Here is a 9,874-nt window from a genome sequence, read left to right as displayed (position 1 = left end):
TCAGCAGAGCAGTTACTGCACCTGTTAAAATGTCAGTTGAAAATGCTGAAACCACCCCTCAAACAGGAAGGATTTCTGGCCAAGCGGTGGGGCGTATCCAAAAGCCGAAATGACCATAAGAATCCTTGTCTCGTGGACCATTTCCTTGCCGATTTTCAGGCATGAATTCTATAAACTTTGGCCTCGGGAGTGAGAGAAAGCACAGGTGCTCCCTGCTCCTTCTGGAAATTTCTCTTCTCAAATTACCATGGCAGTCTATGGGGCTGTGGATGGGTGTTGCTCGCGCATCTTTGTGTGTTATGCTAAAACTATAAGGCTGACAGCTTTAGCAGACGAATGTGAGCGAGAAGACAATTTTTCCTATGTTTCTATGTTTAAATCATGTCTGTAGTGGTGCATTTGAGGCCACGGTAGTCGAATACGTTTTATTTTTTTCTCGGTTCCTCACTCTAGCTGATGATGTCATCCACTCTAGCACAAACATTCTGCGCAATACACATCCATTATAAACCCAGAAATTTGAGTAAACACCTGCTCAACTTTAAGCCTTGATAGTTTAAAAATGGTAGAAGGTTTTGATGAGTGAAGTGATTCATTGAAGAGAAGGCAAGAGTACCTATATTTTAAAGTTTAAATGAAGTCTCTCGGTAAAAGAGCAGTTCATTGTTGAAAATGTCTTTTTTTGGGGCACGAGTCAACTAATTAAGATTTAATTTATTAATCCCTAATGGGAAAAATCTTTTTTTTTTTTTGACTCAGGTTTTACTCATATGGTTTTACTCATAGGCCCATATGGTCTGAGCTGGACTTGAGCTGCTCCCCAGATGTAGAATTTCTGTTGCTAATAATCTCTTCAGTGCCGAAAATGTGTCTCTTTTCTTTCTTTTTTTAATAAGATGTGTTTATCTTGTGTGTTGCTGTAGTTTCAATTCAGAATTGTTTTAATGTGAAAGTCTCCAGTGTTTATTCAGCCAGAAGACCAACATGTTAAAGGTCCAGTGTGTCAGATTTACAGGCTTTATTTACAGAATGTGTCAGAGATTTAACGTAATATTCATAGCAATGTTTTCATTTGTGTATAATCACCTAAAAAATTATGTTTTTGTTATCTTAGAATGAAACTTTTATATCTACAGACACTGCAGGTCCTCTTCTACAGAGTGCACCAGTCCACCTTTTTCTTTTCTTTGCACTAGGAAGGAGTGGGTAAGGCGAGGGGATTGCAATCAGAAACTACACAACTCTCTGTTACTAAATCCTACACACTGGACCTTTAAGCTCAGATCAAGAGCTGGCAGATACAGTTCTATACAGGATTCAATATGGAAACATTGGTGGCTGCCTCCAGTGTGTAACTTGAAACACACACATGAAATAGTCTCCAGTATTTTGGGGTGTGGGAGGGCTTGTATAGAGGAATGATCTGTGAAGAACCCCCACTGAATGCTGTCATTTTAGCAGGACAGGTCATGATTGCGGCTTAGCTCTAAAGATCAGTTAGGACAACTCCACTGACTCAGGCCTGTTTAGGTACCTGTTTGCTCACAGGCTGACAATCTGTCGGTGTCTGAGGGTAAACTGTATATCACGAGAATGTTTTTAGAGATTACATCCAGCTCAGGATGTTTCCCAGGCGGGACAGCTACTGGGAGTCAGGATGCTGGTTTCCCTGCAGACTGGTTTATCTGGAGGCTGGGACTTCTGAGAGCTGGGGGCTGGCTGCAGGCAAATTACTCCAGAATGAGAGCCATGTGCCATGTGAAGATTCCTGTCTGCCTTACACCGAGCTCTGAAACACATTCAGAGCTACAAACAGAAATTCATCCTCCTCCTTCAGTTAATAGAGTTTTATCAAAAGTTATGTTCATTAATTTCTGATTTCTGACCCCTTTGTGTGTGTGTGTGTGTGGTTATATTTTGGGTAAAAATGCATGTAAAAAACTTTAAAAAATGAATTTTTTCCTCAAGGGATCAATAAAGTATCTATTCTATTTGATCAACAGTTTGGTGCACATTCAGTGCAGCAAACATTGCCTCTGTTGGAGTCTTGTTTCAAGGAATGCAAATCACTGTCTTTTAGTTCAAGTTTGGTCAAGTCAAATATCTCTCTCACCATCTAGTTTTTAACTTTGTCTGACTGTTGTGTTGGGCAGGTAATGTAGCCTACAGTGGGTTTAACAGGGTTTTGCCTGCTGCAGTTGGGAACATGGTTAATGTGAGAAACGTTTGTGGGTGGAAAACCCAAAACAAAAGATGCTAAAATGCTGTGTAGAGCTGAAGTAAACTGCAAGGCGCTGATAACTCACTTCGGTTTGGTCTATTGTTAATGAATCATCTTGTAGCACATTTGCACTCTGTGTGTTTGTGTAAATTGATTTGTAGAAATAACTGCACAGACTGAATATATTTTATTAAGATTGTTTATTTCTTTGTGATGTTCAGCAGCTGCTGCCTCTCGGCAGTCACTGACTTGGAGTCCCGTGGGTGCTGATGTTGTGTCTGATACTGGAGCTTCCAGGTGGGTTGCACAATTTGTACGCAGTGACATTCAAAGCACTGACTCAGAGTGAATTTCATAATTGCAAAAAAACAAACAAAAAAAACAAAACACTAATGACATACTTTGTTCTGTCAGTGAATGTGGGGGTTTGAAACCAGTCTGTGTGGGGGCTTCTTTGTTGTAAGGTTAACTGAGTCAGACACTCTGTCTGTAGTGGTGGAGTTAAATACAGTTGTCATTAATGAATGTACAAACACAGTTAATAATAAAGCTAGCTCCTGTTACAGTACCTTTGATGTGTCTACACTGAAGACGTCAAGACTATGACGTTAACACATATGGAAGTGTAACAAAATAGCCCATTGGATTAATGTGTGGGGTCTAATCATAGCTTGTTATGGAGACACTGCCATCTCTCCTTGAGATACAGAGCAGATGTCTGTTTGTGTTTAGAAAAGCAGGCGCCATTCTGATCCTTACTTTTCTCACCAAGGTTACAGAACATGACTCCCCAGACACAACAGATAAAAAACCTGGTCTGATATGGAGAGACGGCATGCATCCCACTTTGGATGGAGCAGCTCTCATATCGCCAAATCTGACAGAGATTATCAGTGGACATAAACCATGACAACCCAGAGATGAGACCAGGATCTGAAGTCCTACACGCTTCCCTGTGCTTCCATCAGAGCATTATCCAACAAAACTCAGAGAGACTGAGTGTTGTGGAGAAATTGCTGAAGTCAAAGGTCAATGGTGAGGTCAGGAAGGAAGAAAGTGTTCAGGAGCCTCTGATGTCTTATGCTGTATTATTTATTGACGCTTGGCCAAGGAGAATTAGAGACACTCTCAAAGTTCATCAGAAGTGCCTGAGTCGGTCTCACATTCTGCCAAACTCATCCTGGTGGATCGACTTTAAACCCAAAGATCACACCCCAAATAATACACGGCCAGAATTAGTCAAAGAGAATGTCTTTATTCATGCAGGTGTTAATGTCAACATATTCTAGTCTGGAGACACAGATGTCTGTTTACACAGATTGGAACGTCAACGGCAGCTATCTATTATGTCTATGTCTTTGACCCTGGCCACCACAGTGTTGAGATATGGTGGCACCTAATCAAAGACAAACAATTAATACTGCCGAGGACCTCAAGGCCCACACGTGACCATGTGTAACCTAAGGATAGAAGATTCCATAACACTGAGTCTCTTGGTGAGGTGAGCTTAGTATTGTGTGTGTTATTATCTGTGAGTATGATGGACTGTTGTTTCTCTTTACTACTGTAGAAAGATAGTACTGCAACATGGTGGACATGGTAGTGGAAAAGGATTTGCAGGGTTCATCAGGTTGTGGCAGAATATGGCCACCCACCAATGAGCTTGGTGGACTTCTGTGAGCTTACTTCTGAGCACACCCCTGCACCCCTAGCAGAGAGATGGAGATTAATTCATCTGCTCAGAGTGTTTCAAAGTTAGTTATGTCATTCTCTGAACTCATCTGACACGTTTCAGTCACTTCAAAATGGCTGCTTGACTGCTCCCACGAGTGGGCGTGGCTTCAGCACATTCAGAGGACACGCCCCCACAGTCCTGGAGCTGAGAATTCATTTTTACCTGATTTTGACACCTGATTTCATAAACTTGATGATATTTTTAATCATTCAGATTTGGCTGTGTGGTTAATAACTCTTGCTCCTCTGGTCTGACAAATCTGAACATATTTATTCTGACTTTACACAGACTTTAAAGATACTAATGGACCACTGCTGACACAAACACACAATCTCAGCTTCTCATTTATGATTCATTTACATGTCTCACACCATTGTCCTTGAGTGCAAACAAGGGCATATTTTCCATTTCAAGACATACCTACAGTCTGTATTGTAGGATCTTCACAGGAAATGAATGCAAATTAGTGGCTGCCAGGAAGGCTGGAAAAAATGCTGCTGATGAGCTGTGGATAAAGGTCTTAGAATAAACAAGGTTCTAATATAGAAGAAATAGCTGTCTTTGTTGAGTAATAGCAGGGAAAAACAACTCGACAATGTGTAGCTCATGATATTTGTTATTTGTTTTTGCCTCCTATAATCAGACTCAACTGTTCTGTGTTTTTCCGTTGTTATTCTGGTGGATGTTTTTTGTTCTCGGCTCTGTGTTGAACCAGCGGTCATGATCTCAAGGAGGCTATTTGATAAAATAAAAGCTGAAATCAAGAGAAACATTCACCATATCAAATATCTGCCCTAGCAGTCATTTCGGAGCCACATACTTGATCTAACTATCAAACACAATATTTTCACATGGCAACATTTGAATTCTGGTTCCTCGCTCACAGACATAGCAGTGGTGGATGTGACTCAGGGGATTTGATCTGCAATTCAAACAAGCAGTAAGAATCAAAGCAAGCTGAATATACCGAACGTAAGCAGAATATATTTACATTCCACTATTAAAGCCTTCTTCTCAATTAAGTGGTCATGTCACAGCTGAGGGGTCTCATTACAACCCTCTTGCATGAGCAAATGTTTCAAGGCCAACTTTAGGTTTTAAAAGTTATATGGACGTAAACATGACTCTGACAGTGGAGCCACAACAATCATCACAGTCAAATGTGTCTACATGGAAGAGTGATACGATATGTTGCAGAGTTCATTCAAGGATTCCAACATACATAAAGTATAAAACATAATACAGGAGGTCTTACAATTGTCACATATTAACCAAGCAGCAACCCCCATATTTATGAAGTGAAGTCAATGCATTCCCCATAAGTCCCCATGTTCAAATGTCCAACTTCACAGCAGAAATAAACATGTTTACAGCCTGGTACAAAAAACAGTTTTGGTCTCTGTAGCTAATTTCCCCGTTCATGACAACTGTACTGAGGGTGAATTTATATACAACTCACCTGTTCAAATGATATTAAGTTATGCAGAATTAAAAGTGTGACCCCTTTGATTGACAGGTGGGTGCTGTTACAGGTGGCTTGTTTGAGCAACCAGGTATAATTCAGCCTGCCTCAACTCCACCCATGCTTCACCTCATGCCCCTGAGGAGGTATGACGGCCAAAACGGTGGAGGCCACCACACTGAGCTTCACAATGGTTCTTCAGAAACTTGTGGTTGACTACGTGTTTTATGCAGTTTTTAAAAAAATAGGTATGTTGAGTATGTACAGCCATGCAAGTAATCTATTCACTAACCACATAAATATGGTTTCACTGTCTTATTTTATTGATATTTATTTATGTACAATGGTTTCACTGTCATATAGATAGTACACATACATATACATTACTGTATTGAGGTTTGCTTTGATGTCATAACAAACTAAGGCAACATGATGGAACCTGCAGGTCTGCCTCTCAAATAGTAAACAATGAAAACATTCATACAAAGACTCAGTGTTGTGTGACAGTTTTCTTATCCTCGAATTTTCAATAAATTGTGAGATTGACAGAAATCCAGATCAGATTTCACAACCTCTGACAAACAAATACTGTCTAATATGACAAACATTACAATAAAATCACTGGAGAGGAATGCTATTACACAGCAGCATAACTTTAAAGGGTTGATACTGTTTTCCCAACCTTTACCAAAGTGCATTTGTTGCCTAAATCGAACCACACGCAGGAACAATTTCAATGCCCACCATCCACCCCAACGACCTCCTTGTAAGCAGCGACTATGTTTCATAAAACATGGAGGTCAGTTTGTCTGTAAAAGTTTGAGAACTTTGAATGTGTCTTCAAGTGGAAAGAAAGGACACTTATGTCAGACTGCTGTTCATAGACTTTAGCTCAGCATTCAATACCATCCTCCCCCAGCAGTTGATGGGGAAGCTGAGCCAGCTGTGTCTAAACACCACCCTCTTCAACTGGGTCCTAGACCCGGGGTGCTGGAATAAGACCTCCAGCACCCCAGTGCTGAACACAGGAGCCCCTCAAGGCTGCGTGCTCAGCCCCCTGCTCTTCACCTGTTATCCCGCTCCTGACCACCTTCTACAGAGGGACCATCGAGAGCATCCTTGGAAGTGTCATCACAACGTGGTTTGGCAATTGCAACGTCTCCAATCACAAGGCCCTACAGCGCATTGTGAGGGCAGACGAAAAGATCATCGGGGTCTCTCTCCCCACACTGTTTTCCCTGCCGCCTTCTGGAAGAAGGTTCCACAGTTTAAGGACTAACACTGCCAGGATGGGAAACAATTTCTTCCCACAAGCAGTCAGACTGTTAAACAGTAAAATGTAAACTTGCACATACAGTACATTGCACCTTTTTTTACCTGCTGCTACTCAGTTGTTAATCTAATACTACTGTACCTAAGATAACTATTCATATGTAGCCATGTACATACAAAACACACACATCCCATGTTACACCATGTCTGCTGTTTTTCATGTCACATTGTCTTGACTAAATGTATCCTGCGCTTTATGTAGCCCTTTTTTTGTAATGTGTGTGCACTTTATTGTAGTCCTGTCTGCACTATGTTTTATGTTATGCTGTGTATATGGTTTAATGACAATAAAACCCCTCGAACCTTGAACACTGAAGTGGAAAGAAAGACCAAGAGCCTCAGATATCAACAATTAACAGTACCTCAGATTAGAGCCCACATAAATGCTTCACAGAGTTCAAGTAGCAGACACATCTCAGCATCGACTGACTGTGTGAATCAGACCTTCATGGTCAAAGAAACCACTGCTGAGGAAGACCAACAACAAGAAGAGAACTGCTTAGGCCAAGAAACACAAAGGACGGACATTAGACCGGTGGAAACCTGGACTTTAGTCTGATGAGTCAGATTTGAGATATTTTGTTACTAACATCGTGTCTTTGTGAGACCCAGAAGGTGAACGGCTGGTATCTGCATGTGTGGTTCCCACCGTGAAGTATGGACGAGGAGGTGTGACGTGCTTTCACAAGCTTTGTTCATGAAGCCAATTGAGAGAATGCCAAGAGTGTGCTGAGCTTTTTGTTTACCACATAGTTCAATATGTGGGTTTCATTGTTTTGGTGTCTTCAGTGTTAATCTATAATGTAGAAAACTTAAATATTTAAAAATAAAGAAAATAAATATATTTATATTATATACATATATATTAGGGTCAAGCCATTAAAAAAATACCAAATTAATTACAGGCTCTGTGAATAATTAATCTAAATTACTCGCACATATGAAAAGCGGTCAGACATTTTTAAATCAAACTTGAATTTAGTAGCTGAATAAATCAATGAAAAATAGACATTTTAAACATGAAAGTTCAATATGTTTTATATGAAAAACAAAAAAATGTTTTTTACTGTTTATATTCAATATGAGCATCTCAGGACAAACCTCAACCTGACAGCACAGTAACAGTCTCTGTGACATCAGGACCTTTTTTTCCCCAACACTCCCAATAAAGTTAAGTTAGCTCAGAGGATGCTCTCTGTCAAACCTCTGCCTGTCGTCTAACACTGACACTGACCTGCAGTCCATTCATTAATCATTAGTCATTAGCAGACTTCATCAGTTTGCATCTGAATGTCTGGACGCGAGCATCCGGTGTTGCTTCTCCATCTGGCTCCATCATGTTTACAGAGCAGGTTTGGGCGGAGCGTTTCCCCGACTCAAAGGTGGCACCAGCAGGTACCACACAGCCCGATTCTTCTTCTTTTATATCACGGGTCTCCAAACTACGGCCCGCGGGCCACATCTGGCACGCCTAAACAATTGTAGTGGCCCACTTAACGATCCCAAACAATCCCTCTAAACATGGCCTATTTTTCAAAATTGCATTTTCCTATTATAAAATATCCACACTTAATGATTAAGCTTGGCATTCTAATTAAAATCTACCTTATTTACGAACTATTTACAGTACTAGCTAATTTTCATCCCCTCACACAATGGTATATTCCGACGTGACTTTGCTCGTGATCAACTTCCGCGCAGTCTGCCCGGGGGATTCAACTCGGCGGGTCAGGGACGGCCACGCGGTGCGGGAGGATCCCCTCATGGGACCTCTCCCCGGCGCTGGCTGGCCTTCCTCTGCGGCGGTGCTCCACGACCGGCTCTGGGTCGGCTTGGAAAGGCTCGGGGCGAAGCCTCACGGCTCTGGCCGTGAGCTTTACAACGCCCTCCTGCCCGGACCTCGCCACTTCCCGGGGCCGTGGACTTAGTGCTCGCTGCGCCCTCTCCACGACTGTCGAATCGCAATGTATCGCAACTTTCACTTCCTCCCGCAACAAAATCGCAACAAAAATGTAAAAAGCACCGCAACTTTAACCGCAATCTTTTTTGAAAACCTCATGCAACATCAGGGATTTTAGGCCGCAACTATTTCAAAAAAGGCCCGCGAAAGACTGACCCCCGGCCCCCCCCATAGAAAGACAAGTTGATGTGGCCCGCACCAAAAAAAGTTTGGGGACCCCTGTTTTATATAATGGCAGATAGCAACAAGTGTATAAGAGAGAAAGTGGGCTGAAGTTTCCTAATTCCACTAGTGGACTCAGCCAGATTAATCTGCGTTATTTTTATGATCACATTATTTTTTCTATAATTAATTAATCGAAATTAACGTGTTAATTTGACAGCCCTCAAACATGAAAACACAGTGGTGTGACCCTCTGAGGTGGTTCAGTGCGGTTTATCTTCATTATCCTGTCAGCAGCTGTGCGACAGGACACCCAGCTCCACACACTTCCCTCTCAGACGTGATGACTGTTTCCCCATCACTCATGCTACAATAATCAGGGAGTAAATCAGCTTTTATTGCTATAACCCCAGCCTCCTGTATTAGCATAATAAGATAAAAGCCAAGTTAGCCAGATGCTGCAATAAAAGTAGCTTTACAGAAATGGCAGCTTGGCACTCAGTGACTTATGGTCACGATCCAGCCAGGATCGCACGGGCTGTTTTTGTTCACAACAGTCACAAAAACCAATAACAATGTTTCTCCGTCATCATCACAGGGGGTTAGATCAACATCGGGGGAAGACAAATATACATGACTCACTGTGCCGGGAAAACTCTCTCCTGCATCAGACAGACTGATGTAAGGAAGACATTTGTAAAGCTCTTGTGATTTTAATGAGAGTTTATTTCTGCAGGCAACAATAACAAGCTATTCTGAAGGACTTAACTCGGCACCAGATCGAGACTTGGAAGTGTTTGTCAGCTCTCAGCTCTCTGTCTCTGCTGGAGGAGTCCAACACACCACAAAGAAATCACCGAGCAACAAGTGTGCTGCCTTTTTTATCATTATCTTTATTCAGTTTTTTTAGAGTTTGTGTTCAAAGCAGCCATGATCATTGTTATCATGACATGACTGCTTGTACATAAGAGGTGTTGCCAGTGGTACCCACAGAGAACGGTC

The sequence above is a fragment of the Larimichthys crocea genome, chromosome VIII (assembly GCF_000972845.2).
Source record: "Larimichthys crocea isolate SSNF chromosome VIII, L_crocea_2.0, whole genome shotgun sequence".
NCBI classification, from domain to species: Eukaryota; Metazoa; Chordata; class Actinopteri; family Sciaenidae; genus Larimichthys; species Larimichthys crocea.
Note: the sequence above shows the minus strand (reverse complement) of the source record.